At 33.5% G+C, this 22,046-nt stretch overlaps 1 protein-coding gene across 5 annotated transcripts in view; it reads left to right on the forward strand.

Annotated features, from left to right (window-relative positions):
* LOC126969336 (cAMP-specific 3',5'-cyclic phosphodiesterase) overlaps positions 1-22,046 on the forward strand; it is a 607,232-nt gene that overhangs the window by 99,573 nt on the left and 485,613 nt on the right. For 3 of the 5 annotated variants that reach the window (XM_050814745.1, XM_050814753.1, XM_050814762.1), the window contains exon 1: positions 16,055-16,305. The exons of the other annotated variants lie outside the window; for them this stretch is intronic. The gene's annotated coding sequence lies outside the window, so the exon portion shown is untranslated. Of the gene's footprint in view, positions 1-16,054; positions 16,306-22,046 lie in introns of those variants that run through there. 5 annotated transcript variants of the gene reach the window in all.

A 22,046-nucleotide genomic window follows, 5' to 3' on the forward strand; every position in this document is an offset into this window, starting at 1 on the left:
CGATATGAAATTTGACAACACTCGTCATATACGTCAAAGCATTGCTACGCAACAATATGTTCAGCATAGTATAAAATATCGTACAACATATGACTAACAATATTATTAATACTTCATCAGTACTTATAGCTTCACTTTTTATTAATCATTCGTTACTGCTTGTTTTGAAAATTTTCTTTCCGCACGCGCATTAAATATGGAAGCAATACGGTTTATATAATCTCATGTCTTACTGGCCCCTGGGTTTATACATAATAACGATGAATACTTATAAAAAACTTATTTTTTATGGGTGTATTGCTTCCCAGGTAAATATAATATTGGTATTGTAACTTTCCAAGACTATTCGTGTACGTTGTCTTTTGATTTTATTTGAATTTAGCTATTTAAATAAATATCCATCCTTTTAAACAAAACTATACTTAAAATAAATATTGGCCTTTTATTATTTTAGCTTACGACGTACTTTATCGGTAATATACTTTATCAACCCTGATTACATCACTTGTAGTTTTCACTAACTTATCGATATATTCATTCCTTTTCGTACAACACTAGGTATTTTGACAGAAGTCAAATCTATGGTTACAGAGTTCCTATTAGTTCAAGTTTTTATATGTTATTTTTCGCAATTTAAGAAAAATAGTTATGAGGTTGTCATAATCGCTTGATATGAGATAAGCATAATTGTATTAAGTTTGAAATTGATGTAAATAAATTTGTAATTACGTCTTTTCATGATTGTGAATTTAAGCCTATCATAAAGTAGGAATTAAGTGTGTGTATTATATATTTAATAGATAAATGTGTGAATTTGGCGACATCGGTTTCCATAGTAAACCGACATGATGCCACTTCTACTAGTTTTTTCTGTTCTGTGGATACAATCACTGACAATTATAAATGTTAATGTCTGTTTTGAAAATATCCATGAAAATTGGACAAATTAATTAGGTAAGGTTGTCGTTTTGATTTTTGTAGTATAATACATAATACCTGTCATTTTTATTGTTTAAATATATCAGTTAAACAAAGATGAGAGTTGAACGAAACATAAAAGATTTTATCAACGACACGTCGAACGGCTGGCTGAGTTGGAAAGAGCGCTCGCACGGAACGCGAGAAGTCGCGGGTTCGAGTCGTGCATCGTTCATAAAATTTTGATTTCAAATTTTAGAACTTAATATAACTTTACATAAAAAAGAAATTTTGTAAAAATAACTAAGTGCGATATAAAATTGCAATGTTGGAAGTAGCGTTGAATGTTCTCAAGTTTAGAGAGCTTTGTTGAAAGCTATGAATATTTTCCCTTTATATATTCCACGTAAAGTTTTATGGACATAGTTCTCAAAGGATCTAAACAGATCCATTCATGTCCCAAAGCTACCCGAGTCTGTCCTTTCGCTCATTCAGCCGATTGTCTCTTCGAGGTTTCTTACGGAATGACATCTTAAAATTTGGCTATAGAAAGATTTCGTAAAAATGAGTTTCACAACGCTTTTGATGGATCCTATTTTATCAAAACAATACATGAAATATGCACTAAAAAGTATGAAAATAATTGCTTTTTTATATAATCTAATTCTAGTTACGATTATTGTTATTTTTGGAGAGTGAGGCCGCGGCGGGAGGACACCGATTTCAAAAATAATAATATTCGATGTTAGATTAAATAATTATATTAATTAATTAGATTGTATACAAATACGTCGTTCATTTGTTCGTCGTTTGAAATCCTATTGTACGTAATATAATCACGAAAATCATCACCATCATACGTTCAGAAGGAAAACTTCCATTGCTGGACAAAGATCTCTACGAAGATCGTTCCTGCGCTGCCCTCCTCCGACCTATTTTAGCGATCTTGGCCAGAGCATCGGTCCATCGTGTGGTGGGCAAATGTCCATCTTGAAAAGCTAGTATACGTCTCTTACTTGTAGTCTGGTGCATCCCAGTATCAGATCAATCATTCAAAGCGTTCAACGCAGAGCTAACTTAAACACAATTTTCTATGATCAAACAACGAACGAATGAACGATCGTTTCTCGCTTCTTGGATACGTTGATTCTTTGTGTGTCGTATTTGCCTTAATGGGAATGAACAGCTCTTCTGAGTGAACTAATTTCTGCCAACGAATTCTACATTCGCATAGTGATGCGAATAGTGCGTGCATTTTTCGATTTGTGGCGTTCTTCCATAATAAACAAAAGTATGGAATCAACTTCCTTGCTCGGTATTTCAGGTACATAAAAGGGTAGGTCTCATGTCATTCCTCTGATGATGCAAGATAGTTTGGTTTAGGCGTGAAAGCGTAACAAACAAATTTACATTCATATTTATAATATTACTATGGATTATAATTGTAATTTGCAGATGGCGGCTTCAAGATAATAATAATTTTATAGACATTTTCTGAAAAAGGAAATAACAGCTTCAGGTATTTTCATCAGCATTTTAGTCACGTTGCTTGCAGTCACGATTTTTCCATAATGAAATTCCTAACCCGTGGTTGCGCGTTAAAAATAATCTTATAATAAAATCAGTTAAGGTTATTTTGAAATAAAATCTGCAAATTTATTTAATTAGGCGTTATTTTGCGGATATCTATAATTATTCAAATATTGTGATTAGTCTTGCGCATAAATTCCGCTAAGATTTATCTATAATCAATCCAAAAACACTATTCTAAAACAATAGATCATGCACTAAAATGTGTACAAATAATTGCGTATTTTATACAATCTAATTGTAGTTACGATTATAGCAAATTTTTAATTTTATGGTATTCTCACGGATGGCAGTGACAGATCTGGACCAAATTAGGCAATAGGACCACACGGAAAACACCAGCTTTCAAATAAAAAAATATCATAATCGGTTTACCCAGTCGAAAGTTCTGAGGTAACAAACATAAAAAAAAAATCCGAGGAATTGAGAACCTCCTGCACCATTGGAAGAGCGCTCACACGAAATTCGAGAGGTTGTGGGCTTGAGTCCCGCATCGTTCATAAATTTTGTTTTCAAATGTTATTTGTAGTTATAGTTATTTTTTTATGGAAAAGGAAGACAAACGAGCGTAAGGGTCACCTGGTGTTAAGTGTTCAAAGCCGCAAACATTCTCTTGCAAAACCACAGGAATCACAGGAGCGTTGCCCACCTTTAAGGAAGGTGTACGTAGATCCTCTAGATGAAGCCACAACCTGAGAGTTGAAAAAGGCATACAAGATTTATCAACGATACGTCACTCGAACGGTTGGCGTTTCATCTAGATAATCTACTTTACTGTTGAGTTGGAAGAGCTTTCCCACGGGTTCAGGTCCGGATTGTTCATAAATTTTATTTTCAAATTTAATTTGTGTAATTAAGTTGGTGAAGTTAAAGTGGATTATCACTTTAAAACATAACAAATTGTTTAACTGCATCGAATTATTTATTAGATGAAAAAATGGGAAAGTTTATTTGAAAATATCATAACCAACAAATGATTTTACAAAAGCTCAACCTATGTAAGTTAGATGGTACATAATTTTAAAATAAACCAAATTCAACATGAATTTTTATGCAAATTACTTCTTTGTTTATGCCGCGCGGGTTTGAAACTTCAGCGTAGGCATTAATTTATCCAATCTACAGAAAGGTTATACTTTGCCTTTGAAAAATTACTTTCAAATTCATCTAACCTTACCTGTGCTCAATTATTAAGCAGGGTTTTTTAATGAATTTTTGCAATTGCTCTATTTTAACATAATGCATACATTGTGTTAAAATAGATATCATTTATATCATACTAATATTATAAATGTGAACGTAAGTTCGCTTTTTGTTACACTATTTGTTACCCTTTCACTCATAAATCACCGAACCAATTTTGATAAAATTGAGTAAAGAGATAGAACAGAGCTTGAAAAAGAAAATAGGCTACCTTTTATTGCAAAAAAAATAATGGAGGGGTTGAAATAGGGGATGGCAGTTTGTATGGAAATTCGTCATTATCGTAGATAAAACCATGAAACTTTGTATTTAGGCACTTGATAAGAAATAATTTATAAACATTTGTTCGAGCATTTTTGAATCTTTGACCTACATGGGGATGAAATAGGAGATTAAAGTTCACAGAGAAATACTATTAAAGAGACTGTCCACGTTGACAAGGGATATGCGGTGTATCATAGAAGAACGCTGCCAGAAGCGGAAAGAGCAGTTTGTATGTGTATTATTTGAAAAGTATCCTAAAAATAAAAAAATGAATGCCCAAAGTAACTATTCAACGCGGACGAAGTCGCGGGTAAAGGCTAGTATTAACAGCTTCTATTAAATGTATATTATGAGTGTTTTGTACTTAAGAGAGCGATACGGAGCTCCAGTTTGCAGAGAAAATTATTGTGTCTCGACGAGTAGTTGCTAATATATATAGCATATATATAGCAATAGCATATACATGTTTGATTACCGGTAAGGCTAAAAAAGCACCAATTGACAATTTTTAGATACCGTCATAAATTTAATTGTTAACCGTAACCGTCCAATATTCGTCGGTTAAAGCTATTGTTCATTAACAATAGCAATTTAACATTTTAAATAGTGAGCTGTCAAAAGTTTAAATATATATTTCATATTGACTTGATAGGCTAGTAGTATAGCACATGATCCCACTGCTTAATTCTGAGGTTAAGTATGTGTTTTTTTGATAAAATTATTTTGAAATGGCTACTTTTTAATCGACATCCATGGTTTATCGTGAATAGTAAATAATATAAAATACAATATTGTATGTAAAAAACTGGTGATTGTAAATAACCAACACTAATAGGCATACCTGTTAATACTAGCTGGCAACCCTAATGTTGCAGTTGACTGAGAGCTGGAAACCATATTTTTTTTAATTCATTGCATGATTTCCTTTAAAATTTATTTAAAAAATATATAGATGCACTCGAACAGTGGGATTTTGTAATATTATATATCACTTCTTAACTTTAACTTTGCCAAGGAATATGATGGTGCAACACATTTTACAGTCAATGTTAAAGTCAGCGTTACTGTAAACGTTAAACTTGATTTAAATTCGTCGGTAATTGTAAGTATTATTTTCGCAGTTATAGGGACAGATCTTTATCAAATTAACTTAGGCGTGACGTCTGCAAGTGGTCCTTAGCTCGCAAACGGTACATTCGATTGTGTGCCTGGACATGTCCCCATATCATCACATCATAGTCCAAATTATTAATGACGTAACATAAGATCAAAATAGATATCGATATGAAATTAAAGCAAAAATTTAGAACAGATGGCTATTGGCTTCGTAGATTGTGGTATAAATAGTGATCGATTTGGCGTGCAAATTGACTGAAGATAAGTGGAGCATGCATCTGATAATATGCGTTACGATATAACAACACCTGTTAATACCTCACTCGACTTCATCATGTTTTGTTCTTTGTAAACAGAGATTTAGTGAAGTTATTTGACTGTGTTTTTAGTTTGTTGAAGCCATTTTATTCAACTATTAAGCCACAAATTATATAGCTGGAAATGCAAGTATTTGTACATATAAATTCGTAAATTTTCTTAACAAAAAAAAAACAATCGACTTCAATAACACTATTCCAAAACAATGGATATATATATGCAATAAAAAATAAAAAAATAATTGCGTATTTTTATAAAATCTAATTCTAGTTACGATTATTGTTATTTTTGGAATAAATGTCTTCCCTCCGCGGCGCCGCTCTCGCTTCTCGCCTCACGTCGCGCGTGCGACTCAAGCACATCTCACTCATAACTATGTTTTTAGTTACAAACCTACCTTGGCTGAGACCGACACCAAAAAATGGATACCTAGCAATAGGACCGCACAGGAAGCACCAGCTTTCAAATAATAAAAGAATTGTCAAAATCGGTTTACTCAGTCGAAAGTTCTGATGTAACAAACATAAAAAAAACATACCGACGAATTGAGAACTTCTTCCTTTTTTGAAGTCGGTTAAAAATAGGACACATTAGTATATGCTGGGGATTTAACCGGTGCTTCCTAGATGAGAGGTAACACACACTGTACAAAAATTGGCCAAAACTTGGCATAGCATATATTATGACTTGGAAAAATACATATTTATAATATAAATGTTTGCACCTACCGAAATTCGAGTCCAGGAGCACGCGGTTCTCTGACACCTGGACTATTTTTTTTAATGAATTTTTCATTAATAACTGTTTATATAGCTATATAAATGCATTCTCATCATTTTGCAGCACATATAAATACATTTACATTGTTGCATGCAGGACATGTGTCATTTAATTTTTCCCACCGAAAATTGCTCAAAGAATTTCCTACATACAAAAGGAATATTAACATTTTACGGTTAAATTTAACATACACAATAATATGACAACTGAACATCGCCCGTTGATAAAGTTATTATGACAAAAACTCTAGTTTCTTGAACATCCTAATACATATGTTGTTAAATTTAAAAAAATATAAACGATTGCTTAGATTTATAAGAGCGACATTCAAGTCAATCTCCTAATATGCAATTATTAGGGTCGAGCAGGCTATCAACTGTAAAGTAGATCCTGTAGATGGAGTCACAACCTGAGAGTTGAACAAAGCATACAAGATCTTATGACGTTACGTCACTTGCACGCTTAGCTCAATTGGCAGAGCACTCGCACGGAATGCGAGAGGTCGGTGGTTCGAGTACCGCATCGTTCTTAAAATTTTGTTTTCAAATTTTATTTGTGTATTAATCCTGCAAGTATTCACTTTAAAAAGCATAACAAAATGTTGCAATTGCTGAAAGATGTACTGATAAGTCTTAATTTATCTGTTTGCCAGAGAGATGTTTTTCATTAAAGTGTTTACCGTGGCCCATACTCTCTTATCCAGAAGAATCACAAAAGCAGTGCCGACCGTAAAAAGCGTCGAGTAAACGTACATGGATCCACCGATGCTCTTTTGTTTTATTAAAGGATCTAACTCAGTAGTTGGCCTAAATTTGGATTGATGTAGCTGTCACTGATGTTGACGATGTAAAGACGGTTAAATCTGCTTTTGACTGGATTTTGTTAATTCAACGTCAGACGCCAGAACGAGACACTTATTAAATTGACGCTGTCTGCGAAAATTATTCATAGCTTCATTATCTTTAAAGCGAGATATTTTTGCATTCGACCATCATACTTACAATCCTACGCATTTAGTAATTTATACTAGCAGTGAGAGTTTTTTTTAATATTTGTTTTCGTTGGTGTGGCCGAAATCAAACTCTATTGGAAAATATGTTTAAACGACCAGTAAATACAGGGTGGACCGAAAGTCTGTTTATAATTGGAATGATGATTAAAAAAAAACTAATTACAGTAGATCAAAATTGTTTATTGTTTTCGATAGTAAACAAAAGGGGAATTTATTTCTTAAAAATCACATCATCCATATGCAATCCTTCATTATTCTGGCATTGCTGCAATCTAGAGCGGAAATTTTCGATAACAGCTTTACATGTTTCTGTTTAGATGTTTTGGATTTCTGTGCGAATACGATCCTTTAATTCGTCAAGAGTTACTGGGTTGGTTGGCTGGAATGCAGGGGTTTTTGATCACCATGACATAGTGTCACTCCAATAACGACAATTTTGTCTATTAACATGCCCATTTAGGTGGAAGTGTGCCTCGTTGAGAAAAAAATGTTTGTAAAACTGGTGAATCGCTCTACCATTTCGTTCGCAAACTGCAACCTAGTGGCATGGTCCTGAGGCCTTAATTCCTGCACCATTTGGATTTTATAGGAATGTAGACTTAAATCTTTCTTGAGAATGCGGTTTAATACATCATTATCTTGGCACGTTAAGGACAGCAGACCGCTTTCGAGTTGAAAGTCCAGGTTGGTCACGAACAGACGATTTTATTCACTTCACGTTTTCGGGGTCCCTCGACGTTCTAGGCCGGCCAGATCGAGGTAAATCCATTGTTGAACCCGTCTTCTCAAACTTGACCACCCATTTTTTAATTAACACACCTGATGGAGCTTGATTTTTGTGTCGTCTCTTGTAATGATTGCAAAACATTCGTTGAGCTAAGGTCGCAGAATCGTTGTTTCGATAGTAATCGTGTACACAAAACGCACCTTGACTACCGCTGAACAACGCCATGGTACTAAATTCCCATTGGCCGCTCTTGCAATGCGTAACCCTTTCACCCGTCTTCGCCGCCGTTGCTAGACGCGGCAACCGATGCAAATGTTAACAGACTTTTGGACCACCCTGTACTTTCTTTAAGAAACGATGTTTTACTATCCCTTACTGTGAGGTAAGAATGTTACTTACAGCCATTTTTTTTTACTGTTACTTCAAAAAATTAACTCTGATAGTACATAACACTCCAAAAAACAAGTATACTTGAGTAACAATACCACAATGTTATCAATATCAAAAAATTAAAAAAATCTCCAATAAGATTTTTCAATTATTGGGTCCGATGAATTCTAACGTATTGGTTCCCTTATTTTAAATTGCCTAATTTATAAATAAATAGTTGACCCGACCGAGGCTGTTCTGTCAATAAAAAAAAATATAAGTATTCGGGAATAATGTAGTCTAAAGCCATTGAAAATATGCAAGCAAAGTTAATGAGTTAAAAATGAAACGGAGACGTATTTCTAAATAATTTAATATTATGTAGTAATAAAATGATAAGGATTTATAGTATTTGAGTAAGCAGCTCTTACAATACCATTTTATAAGTTTGCCTGTTTTTTTAAGTATTAAAATGGATATAGTATGTTATCCTTACGAGATCGACATATGCCCTCATGGACTTTTCTGTAGACCTGTATAAGATACACAATTCCACCATACATTATTTTGTTATATCTCAAAGGATTTAGACAGCGTTTTCGTTGAAAGCTCCCAGACGGCTTATTTTTTTCCGACATCTCCAACAAACATCGTTAATGTATTCACAAATCTAGGCAAAAACCACGCTTTCAACCACGAAAACAACATGAAAATCTGTGCAGTAGTTTTCGAGTTTATCGCGAACAGACAGACAGACGCGGCGGAGGACTTTGTTTTATAATATGTAGTGATAAGATGAATCTCATATGCTCTGAATGCTATTCATAAATTATAGAATAATACAAATGAGGGCACCGAGATCACGGACTAGTAAAAAAATAAGGACTCCGTGTCACCTTACATAACAGTGTAGCACCAAAACAAGCCGATTTACGTGTAAATACTAAATACATAGCCCCACGCATACACTTACACTACTACAGGCCGATAGGCGGCCATTATAATGAGAATGAAGAATGAGAATAGTCATCGTCTGTGACAGATCAGTTTGCGTCTCAATTAAATATTTTAATAAAAATGCCGTCGTGCGTTCTGAAAAAGTGTAAAAACGTAAGTATTTGTGGCCATATATGATTATTTAAGGGTGAAATAATTGTGTTACTAGTATCCCCCGCACACACACTAGCATAACGGTGCTTCACTTGCTAATATCACGGCGCGGAGTCCTTCTTTTTTTACTCGTCCGTGACCGAGATTAATGTTATAATATATGAGTTACCTTGAACAAACTAACAAAATGAACACATCCACCTGATTATACTGTGTATGAATAGATTATTACTAAGTCTTAGGATAATTTACTAGATGTTCAAAGTAAGTTCGCTGGCCTTTCAATCTTTTATGTATAATATAATAATCTAATATATAAAATTCTCCTGTCGCGGTTGACCGATTCTCATGAAATTTTGAGTTCATATTGGGTAGGTCTGAGAATCGGACATCTACTTTTCATCCCCACAAATCTTGCCTGAAAATTGAACCCATTTGTATCCTATTGTACTCCTAGAATAATTATAAATTTATCTCTTTTTATATAAACTTGTATCTTGAATTAATCTCATTTGGGTCGCTTAGATATACCAAAGTAATTGACACTCGTAAAGAACTCAATTTGCATTTAGATCCTGCTTGGTACACATGTTTCCAATTTAATATCAAAGCCCTGTGACAGCAGGCGTGATATAAACCTGCTTGATGGGTTAATATCGAGAACTTTCATCTGAATTACTTGAAGCACTTCTATAATTTATTTTTTATTTACTGACAGACTTCTACACAAATTATCTTGCCCCAAAATAGGCATAGCCCGTACTATATAATGATATATTTAATCTATATATATAAAAATGAATTGCTGTTCGTTAGTCTCGTTAAAACTCCAGAACGGCTGGACCAATTTGGCTAACTTTGGTCTTGAATTATTTGTGGAAGTCCAGAGAAGGTTTAAAATGTGAATAAATATGAAAATGCTCGGAATGAAATAAAAACGATTTTGATTTTCCGTTGATGTGTCCCCCGTCGTTCAGAAATAAAAGTAACGATTAACTAATTAGAATTTTTATATCTTTCTAAATTTCTCAGGAGATAAAAAATTAACTTAATTTTAGTTAACTATCTATTAAATTATTTTTATGTAGATTGATAAATCTTAAGTTTTGTCAAAAAATAAAATTTCTGAACCTAACCGCACCACAAAAATAAAACAAACAATATAGTTTATCAGAAAGCTTTAAATTGATTACTGAGTATCATAACTGTGTGTGTCTGTCAATATCAAATTGAAGCCTTATTTAAATAGCCAGTATTTCAGGAAATCTCTGTTTTATAAGTAAGCAACATCATGTGTATTTAATCAAAATTAATAATAAAATTTCATTCATACCGAGCATTTATTTTTATTTGTTTTATAAAGTTTAGGTCTTTTATTTATCGTTTGTGGCAGTACGAAGCCTGCCGGGTCAGCTAGTACAATATATTTACTTAAACATATATAAATACATAATATAAACATCCATGACTCGGAAACAATAATTCATACACAAGTATTTCTATTCATCTTAATTTAAATAAAATAAAAACTGTAAAAGACTTTAGATCTCCAATATTTACGTACCTCGATATTTTGCATATAAAAAAATGTTTTTTTGTGTTGAAATTCAGTTATAACCGTTTTTGAATGTTATTATTATTATTTTTTATGTTATTTACTAGCTGACCCAGCAAACGTCGTATTGTCATATAAAATATTTAAAAAAATCAATTATTAATATTTTGATGCAACCGATTCTCAGACCTACCAAATATATCGTACTATAAATTTATTATTGAATTCGATTACCATCTTGCAACCCTATATCGGTTTGGTGGATGGAACACAATAATATAAAAATCGTGATATAAAAATAGTTGTAAATCCTAGAAGAGCAAAAATTTAAATTTGTATGTATTTTTCAATGCTGAATCATAATAAAATAAAAATAAAAAAAAATTGTCAAAAAATTAAAATAAAAACATTTAGGGGGATAAAAATATATAGTAGCCGATTCTGAGACCCAATGAATATGCATATAAAATTTGGTAAAAATCAGTAAAGCCGTTCCGGAGGAGATTAAAGAGATATAAGATTTTATTATACTACAGTTAGTTAGTTGACCCGACAGACGCTGTTCTGTATATAATAAATAAAATATTTTTTTCAATAATAATAATAAATAAATAATGATTTGTCAATAATATATCATAACATGAAGAATTATTTCGTAAAATATGCTCCTAGTTGTTGTAATGAAATTGTTTTACAGCAGAACTGTCAAAACGTGCGTCAATAAATTCTCTCATAAAAAATATGTCCATACAAAACAAATATCGCACGACGGGGGACACATCAAAGGAAAAACAAAATTGTAGTTTTTATTTAATTCCAAGCATTTTCATATTTATTCAGCTTTTAAACCTTTTTAGATATATCTTTGCTCAAAATCAGACGGTGCAATATGTCTTAAAAAGAACTACTTACTAGATCTCATTCAAACCTATTTTTGGTGGAAGCAGGTTGCTTGGTAATGTACATCTTATATTTTTTTAGTTTTATCATTCTCTTATTTTAGTAGTTACAGGGGAGGGACACATTTTTCCACTGACCTATCCATAGATACCCCACACGTGTCAGTTTGATGAAAAAAAAAATTTGTATTTCAGTTCTGTATTAAGTATGGGAAACCCCCAAAATTTATTGTTTTTTTTTCTATTTTAGAGAAAAAAAAAATAATACGGTTCACAGAATACATCTACTAACCAAGTTTCAACAGTATTGTTCTTATAGTTTTGGAAAAAAGTGGCAGATGCATACACGGACAGACAGTGGCCATCTGGAGGGCAAAGCCAAATCACTTTCGAAAAAGCTGGGCGTCATCAATAGAGCACGGCAATACTTCAAGCCGGCCCACATTCTAGCGCTCTACATAGCGCAGGTCCGGCCACACATGGAGTATTGCTGTCATCTCTGGTCTGGCGCACCCCAGTATCAGCTCGATCCATTTGACAGCGTGCAACGCAGAGCAGCTCGAATTGTCGGGGACCCAGTGCTCTGTGCTAGATCACTTGGCGTTGCGTAGAGAAGTCGCTTCATTGTGTGTCTTCTACCGTATTTATCACGGGGAGTGTGCCGAAGAGCTGTTCAACCAGATACCTGCCGTCGAATTCCACCTTCACACGACACGCCATAAGTTAGGATATCATCTCCACCATCTGGATGTGTGGCGGTCCTCCACAGTGCGGTTTTCAAGGAGCTTTCTTCCACGTACTACAAAGCTGTGGAATGAGCTTCCTTGTGCGGTGTTTCCGGGATGATACGACATGGGTACCTTCAAAAAAAAGGCGCGTACACCTTCCTTACAGGCCGGTAACGCTCTTGTGATTCCTCTGGTGTTGCAAGAGAATGTGGGCGGCGATGATCACTTAACACCAGGTGACCCGTACGCTCGTTTGTCCTCCTATTCTATAAAAAAAAAGACTGACATGACGAATCTATAAGGGTTCCGTTTTTTGCCATTTGGCTACGGAGCCCTAAAAAATTCACTTAGCGAACGTCAAAAACTACCACCCATTCGAAATACAAGTAAAATGCATCAGACCTGAGAAGATCGAGCACAAGAAACTCAGCGGGCTTTTTTTAATTTCGTTACAATTTTATAATATGTAATATCGTTCAATACAATTTATAATCAAATAGCCTGAGGGCTTTCGCTCCATTCCCAGTTTATGATATTATTAAGAATATCATTTATATTCAATTTCGTATTCTCATTATTAAAAAAGTAATATTAGAATATTGTACTTACGATGTTCATATTGTCAAGTCCTATCCTTCTTTTCTTTTATGAAAATAAGGGATGAGACGAGCAGGACGTTCAGCTGATGGTAATTGATGCGCCCTGCCCATTACAATGCAGTGCCACTCAAGATGATGGAAAGACCTAAAAATTCTGAGCGGCACTACAACTGCGCTCTTCACCTTGGGACATAAGATGTCAAGTCTGATATGCCCAGTAATTTCATTAGCTACGGCGCCCTTGAGACCGAAACACAGTAATGTTTACACATTACTGCTTCACGGCAGAAAAAGGCGCCGTTGTGGTACCCATAATCTAGCCGGCATCCTGTGCAAAGGAGCCTCCCACTGGTATGTTAAGAAATTGTTATAAATAAAGGATATTTCTAAATGTGTTTAGTGAATCGTGTCTACGACCTTCCGTTAGTGTAAAAGGGAGAATAAAATCCCCAATAGTTTCCATATATCGAGTCTTTATGAGATCCGAGCCAAAATGTACACAAGTGCTATTTTTCTGTCGAAAGGATACGTTCCCCCGAATAACGAATAAATTACTCTCAATGGAATAGTAAAATTTTATATTACAGTCGGCTTATGTTTGTTTTAAAATAATTAAGTCATAGAGAGATATATGTAGACGCTAGTAAATTTGAATGTTTGTTTTACAAACATTTCGTAAGTTAGACTTAATCATTAAGTGTTTTTGCAATATATATATCATTAAGTGACAATAAGAGTAGGACTTTCAGCTGGTGGTAATTGATACCACCTTGTAATTGAGCCTCCCACTGGTAGCTTTAACGGTATAATGTTATCTGTGTTATTGTCACTCCCTATGGTAAATAAATATATTTCTATATTATAGACACCAATCACAATATACCAGCGTGTAAACAAACAGAGTGCATGAGAGAAAAACATCTCTAACGTAGATACAGCAAGATAAAAAGGAAAATGCATCTATTGTTTCTGTAATCAATTTTAATTGAGATGTCGTAAACTATCAGCCACTTTTGGCATTAGATTATTATTATTATTATTAATTAAAATTGTTAACTCATTAATGGGTTGTCAGATTGTCTATATGTTGGTCTATTTAAGTCTAAGGATTTAATTTACACTATGTATTGTCATTCTATCAACATTCTATTTTAAGGAGTTTAGTTACGATTGGGCTTTGAAATTGAAGGGTAAGTATCTATATAGGGCATCCCAAAGTTATGGGACATGAAGGGAAAGTACCTTAAATATCGTAGATAGGGTATTGTACTGAAAGAAGACTTTATGTTATTTTTAAAAGTTAGTAAATCTGCATTCAAAAATTTTCTAAAAATTACTTGCCTCGTCCGGGACTCGAACCGACATATAGAAAAAACACCCCTACTTTTATGACGCCAATCGAAAGAACGGCCAAACACTAATAACTCTTCTTAAGTAAAATAGTTTAAAAGAAAGGAGCAACGTAAAATGTTTCAATTTTCTTGAAATTTGATTCAAAAATTTATTGCCAACGACGACGTCCGAAAAGTAGAGATAGCATCCATAGATAGCATTGATTATTCGTAAATAAGTACCCACTTCATAATTCAAATACTTTATAGCATAGTTTTTAGTTTGAAAGCGATACGAGAAGGTGGTCGAGTTACAACAGAATTGTGCCATATCGAGTATTCACCATAAAATAAGAAAATCAAAAGGCAGCGGACTCATTTAAAGATTGGCGATTTGCGTAAGACAGGAGGGATCACATTTTGAACATTTAATTAATTAATTTACAAAAAAATACCCACTTAATTGACTACTTAACTAACTACGAACTACTCATATCTACATAATATCATAAAAGATCTAAATAATATCATAAAAGTAGGGGTTTTTTTACATTTAAGTCGGTTCAATTCCCAGACGAGGCAAGTTTTTTTTAGAAAATCTTTGAATGCAGAATTAGTAAATTTTAAAAATAACATAAAGTCTTCTTTCAGTAAAATACCCTATCTGCGATATTTAAGGTACTTTCCCTTCATGTCCCATAGCTTTGGGACACCTGTATATTGTTCTTATTTTAAATTATAGTAACAGATATTTTTTTCAAATTTAAGTGTAACCTCTACTCTATTTCTGAGAATGAGCTGCAGTTGGTCTTTTGAATTCAATTTTGTTATTATTTAGTTTTAATTTAATTTGGCCCTCCTTTACATAAAATATTTGCCAAAAAACACTGGAATACGTTTAGAACACTCTAAAAACTCTAATATCTTTCTTGTCTAATAATCTAATCTAAATAACAGTTTCTTGTAGGTAAATTTATTATTTTTTTTAGCTGAATTATGGTAACTTGAGACATGTGTTAAATGTATATGTTGTTTTAGTTTAAAATGTAGCGATATATTTCAAATAATGTTGTTGGAACAGCTCCAATGCATTAGAACCACTCGTTCTCCGTCTATTTTCTTAGTTCAAAATTAAAACTGATGCAAATTGGGGTTACAAACGTACAAGAAAAACAACAAAATCAACTGTCACATATTGTTGTTTTGAATAGATCTCTCGGTCCCAAGAACAATGTGGTCGGCGGTATGAGAGCACAGTAAAACATGTTCACGGTCAAACAGCAAGACCAACGCAGGTTCGATATGGACTATGGCAACCACAGCATCTCTATCTCTTACGACAGCAGCCTGCGGGGTGAAATTTGAAAACCGTATTCGAAAACGAGCATTGTTAAGGCAAATTGTAAGTTAACGTAAAGGTACAAGGTTGGGTTTTGTGGGTTGCATGCGATACTGAAAAGTATTTGTGTCTCGCTCGCTCGGGCCCTTGTTTGCGAGGTGCGGTGAATACGCGAATACGCTTTCAGTCGCGGTCCGCCGGCCCTCGCGTCGAAGAGGCCGTTCGCGCCGCGTCACGCCGCAAAACATGTCGTGCTCTACGTAAGATGCACGGTTGTTTGACGTGCTGTGTCCTTGCTGTGTCCGTACAAGCTATCCGCACTGACTAACTCTTAGTGGCTCTCCCAGACCCTACATCAACCGCGTAACCTTCACAATCCGTTCCTCAAAACTAGTGTGTGATACTTTACTTTCAATCTAATCCAACAACAGAATCTCCTATTCACGTGTAAGTTGACGAGAGATTATACGGTCTATCGGTACATTAATGTACAAAGTTTGTTTAGCCTTATATAAGTATTATGAATGATTTCATTCGACGCGATAATCGTTTCGAAATATACTAGTAAGATAACAGGTTAATCTAATAATCACGCGCTTAAATACATTTGTTAGCGCTCTTCCATGTTACGTGTTCGGGCGTTAATATTGGGTAAATTATGTTAAACAAATTTCACAGATTCCCCTGAACGTGGCAATGCACGAAATTGTGTTAAGCGATATTATTTCTAACACACGATTACTACTTGTTGATTGTTTCGAATTCTCAATCTCAGTATAAGTACTGTTATATAATTTAATACATTTATTGTATTTATATAGAACCTCATGAAGTTCATAATAAATGATAAAATTGATAATAGATATTATATACCTGAGATATTATAAAAAACAGTGTTTTTTAAATTATGGCATTAAATAAAATTCTTTTTCATTATTACAATCCACTTATTTGGTTGCAAAAAAATCCCGTTACTTACAGCTTCAAAAAAGGCAATACAGACCAGAGTAAAAATTTTTTTGTGTGTTCGTGAGCCGAAAACATAACAATAAAAGGCTAGGCTAACATGCAAGTTTACAATGCCTTGAAGTATATAATATCGATAGTACAAATATATTTCGATTTTATAATAACATCAACTGTATAAAAACACATTCTCACTTTTACAAAGAAAACCAAAACATACTTGTGATAAGTATAAACCCGTAATATCTTAATATATATAAATTACGTGACACGTTGTTTGTCCGCGATGGACTCCTGAACTAATGAACGGATTTTAAAGGGGATTACTCCATGGAGTGCAGTTTGGTCCAACTTGAGAGATAGGATAGTTTTTATTTCGATTTGGGACCCATAATTATTTTAATTTCCAATATTTGTTTTGTATGAACACAATATTTACTATGAGAGAATTTATTGACGCACGGTTTAACAGTTCCGCTGTGAAACAATTTCATTATAAAAACAGGGAGCAAATTTTACGAAATAATTTCTAATATTATGAAATATTATTGGCAAATTAAAAATAATGTATTTTATTAATTATGTACAGAACAACGTCTGTCGGGTCGACTAGTAATTTATATTTTAACAGATTCTTAAGCGCACGCCAATAAAAACTAAAAAACTTATACAATCCTCAAATTTTATATCCCGTTTAAAACTGTTATTTTTTTTTACAATAATATTGTCAATTTCATTATATTTGTTTTGGGTAGCTTAATAAAATATCGTTTAAATGAGCATGTGTCTACTTGAGCAGATGTTAGATATATCTTTGTACTATCACATTTTATTATATAAATCTCAGAGCAGTAATAAAAACGTTTTATGTACGCAATTAAAGCATAAAGTAACGTCAATTGCTGGTTTAAAAATAGAATTACAATTGTTTTGTAGATTTTTCTTGTCTCTGCATGTTGTAAACAAGACGATCCACGATGATACAATCTAGTATAATGAAGTAAAAAAAGTATTTATTATGAAACGTCTTAGGAATTTTAAGGCCTGGTTTGGCTAAAAGCATAATTCATTTATTGGTTACAATGAAAGAGTACTTTTTTTAAATAAACATAAGGGACAAGAGGAGCAAGGCGTTCAGCTGATGGTACACCGTTCAGGATTCTTGAAAAACCCAATAATACTGAGCGGTACTATAATTGCGTTCGTCACTTTCAGACATAAAGATGTGAAGTCCCTTTACCTAGTTATTTTACAAGTTCTGACGTCCTTTTAAAGAAAAAAAAGAAGAAGAAAAAAAAATTTCATTATACATTCTGATAATAGTTCTTAAAGTTAAACTAATCTAATTATTATATAATGACGCCAATGGGCCCCCAACTCAGCATAGTTGTGGTTTCGAAAGAATCCACAATGCTGGTCTTCCGTGGAAACCCAGAGAGCGCTACTAACACACAGTCCTGTCACACGAAGGTGTACAAACTATTATTTCTCTATGAGCACAAAGTATAAAAAATAGTTAAACTCGGATTCAAAATTTAAACTAATAACAAATAAAAACAATTAAACTTGATTTAAACTTGCCATTGCCACATAAAACAAACGATTTTTTTTAAATATTATGTTACATGTTATTGTCTCATTTGCCCAGTAATTTCACTAGCCGCGGCGCCCTTCAGACCGAAACACAGTAATGTTTACACACGAAACTATTATTAAAACTATAAAGTATGACAAAAACAAAGTATTATTAGTAATGCAACAGAAGTGTTATTAATAAGAGTTAAAAAATAGGGATGAGACCAATAGCACGTTCAGCTAATAAGAAAGTGATACGCCTGTCCTGAAATAATAATTATTACAATACAGTTCCACTTAGAATTCTTAAAAACCCAAAAATCTGAGCGTTATTACATTCGCCACTCTCAGACATAAGACAGACCTAGTTATCTTACTAATTGTGGCGTCCTTCAAACTCATTAACAATTTTACATAGAAACCTCCGAAAGATTAAGTTTTAAGTAAAAATAATAAATTAGAAAAGAATTGATACTTTTTATAAAAATCATCATTAGTATAATTTTATCTGCTACTAAGTTAGTAACTAATACACAAACTCGTTATTGTTAACGTTAAGTCGATAATTTATTTGTTATTTGCTTTTTACACTATTTCGCTAACGATAATATGATATTGTAAAAACTTCAATTGAAAATTGTTCTTTTCCTTTTAAGTACGTAAAATTGTAATTAAAAATTTAAGCGGCTAACATACACAGTTGTCTGTGTAATAAATATAATAATCTTATCAGCTTCATAAAGATTGAGTGTTTATTATTGTAATTTAAATAAACAAACATAAATAATAATAAAAACATATACACTGAAAATATAGCTTAGTAAAACTCTATAATCAAATGCAGACAAAAATATTATCCGTCTAAATTCTTTATTTAGCAAATGTCTGCATTCATTGAAACTGTATCAATACTCAATGTTACTCGTTATTAAATTTATTTGTGTATATAAAATTTCTGTAGGTATGTGTGTACCAAAGAGGATATAAATACTACGTAATAGGCGGAACTGCCTAAGTATAAATTGAAATTTAGTTTTGTAAGAAATGTGCAGTGATTTGAGATAAGTCTGAAGTAGTAGTTACAGTATATGGCGACGAAGTATAATCCGGCTGAGTTTGAAAGCGAACAGCAAGCAAATAACGTAGTGGATTTCTTCTTCGTTTTTTACAAGATTACTAGTGGACCCGACAGACGTTGTCCTGTACACACGTCTTAAATTTGAAAAATCGGTCCAGCCGTTAGGAGGAGTTCCCTAACATACACATGAGCAGGAAAATTATATAATATCGACGGAATTGAGAATCTAAACCAATCTCAAATTCACTGAAACAAACAAAAAAAATCATCAAAATCGGTCCAGCCGTTTAGGAGGTAGTTTAATTGTGAATCTAAACCATCCTTGAATCCATCTGAAGACACACAGAAAGTTTCATCAAAATCGGTCTAGGAGGAGTTCAGTGACATACACACGCACACAAGAAATAAATAATATATTAAGATATCCGTCATCTGTCAATATATCAATGACTGCACGTTTCATACAATCTGATACAATTGCTAGGCTGCGTGTATTTGTTGCTGAACTCCTTAAATCCCCTCCACCCCCATCTCTTTATTGCACTCGTTCGAGCAGGTCAATGTCTATCCACTCCGCTCGTTATAAATGTGGCTTAGCTATATATAGATGAGTTAATTCATGATTAGATTGCATAGACAATATAGTAATTGGCTGCTTCGTTTGGCACGCTTATGCCATTGTGCCATTATTTTACGATGACGCTGTATAGAGTCAGCACAATTGATCTCAATCATTGTTCAACGAGAACTAATTGATTATTATTGTATCTGGCGAGGTATTTGTTGTTCACTATTTCTTGAGCTCGTCCACTGGATCGATCATAACAATTTCGTTTTATGTTTATTGTCTATTGTCTCGTACATTGTTTCTATCAAGGTCCTTAAATTATTAATATTATGGGAACTTTGAATACAAAATCCACAACATAACTTTTTATTTTATGATTAATATTATATAATGAATGGTTTTCCTTATACTTCCCCGGGGAATAAAAATAATAGAAAATACCTAGGGTGGCGTACCATTTACCAGTGATGTCGGCTAGAATAGTCTAGGTACCACAATGGCGCCTTTTTCAGCCGTGAAGCAGTAATGTGTAAGTATTATTGTGCTTCGGTCTGAAGGGCGCCGTAGCTAGTAAAATTCCTAGGCAAGCGAGACTTAAGATCTTATGTTTCAAGGTGACAAGCGCAATTGTAGTGCCACTCAGAATTTTCGGGTTGGGCAGGGCGTTTCAATTACCATCAGCTGAGCGTCGTGTGCTTGTCTCATCCCTTGTTGTCATAAGAAATAGGAATGCTAAAACAGGTGATACTGTGGGGTAAAAGGATAACCTAATCAACCATCATATCAGATTAGATGAGCCGTTAATCACTTCTCCTTCTGTTGTATATAGAATAGAATGCCTATACCATTAAAACCGGACTTTAACTATGTTTAATTCAAAGTTTACCAAATATTATAAAACATAGTCCTCCGCCGCGTGTATCTGTCTGTCTGTTCGCGATAAACTCAAAAACTTCTGCACCTTTTCATGCTGTTTTCACCAATGGATAGTGTGGTTTACTAGGAACAATGACTGTCGGTCAGATAGTTTATTAAGATGTATCAATCACTACGTCTGTAATAATGCACTTGTTCCACTGCCGGCGAGAAAGCGACAAGCTATTAACTATTTTCTCGCTCAAGAAACGTACAACAGATATTGAGTGTAGTAAATAGGCATAAAGGCCTAAAATGCATTTATTTTCTCAAAATTGATTTCATTACAATTCTCTTTGATATCATTTCTAATACTACTGACGCTTCGGAAACAAATGGCGTTCTGAGAGAGAAGAAGCGGCGCAAGAATCTCTCCCAGCATTCTTAAGTATTTCATAGTAGATCGCTGACTGTTCACCCTGCCCGCCAATAGTCTATTTCAAAAAAGTGTTTGATAAAGCTTCTAAAAACATGAGCGTTGGCTTAGTCGATTGAGGATGCCGTCTGGAAAAATGAATCGAAAGTTTGTTTTAGCACATAAATAATTGCATCTGTTATTAAGAAATTAACACAAAAAAGAGAATTTAGTTTTTCGTCAATAAGTCCAAAACTATTATTATTTATTTATATTTAAGGATTTTTGAAAAAAGATCCTTAAAGAGAAGGAAATTTTCTATAAAAGAGTTTGACTCCCGGAACTCTGTCTCTTTTATTTGTAAATTTTAGTTCAATTCGCCTGAATGAATAGCATATGGGCGCACTTATGCTAAAGACATTGTACTCCATTATTTCATTTTTTTAGCAACAAATATTAATATTTGAGGAAATTATGGTATCATCCTGACACTTGAAAGAATAAATCTCCATTAAAAATAAGAATTAAGTCAATTTTTCAAAAAGGTTTAGTATTGTTTATTAAGTATTTCTTTTCCATTCGATCAATCTATCAAGCTTTCAATCAATCTCTGATATCTCTAATTATTACACAAAGGCTGTGTAATATATTATCTATAAATTTTTGGCGTCGTGGAGCCCTTCTTAATTTTACAACAAGATTACGCTGTAAAAGTCAATATAACTTTATTT

Source organism: Leptidea sinapis, chromosome 1 (assembly GCF_905404315.1).
Source record: "Leptidea sinapis chromosome 1, ilLepSina1.1, whole genome shotgun sequence".
Taxonomy (NCBI): Eukaryota; Metazoa; Arthropoda; class Insecta; order Lepidoptera; family Pieridae; genus Leptidea; species Leptidea sinapis.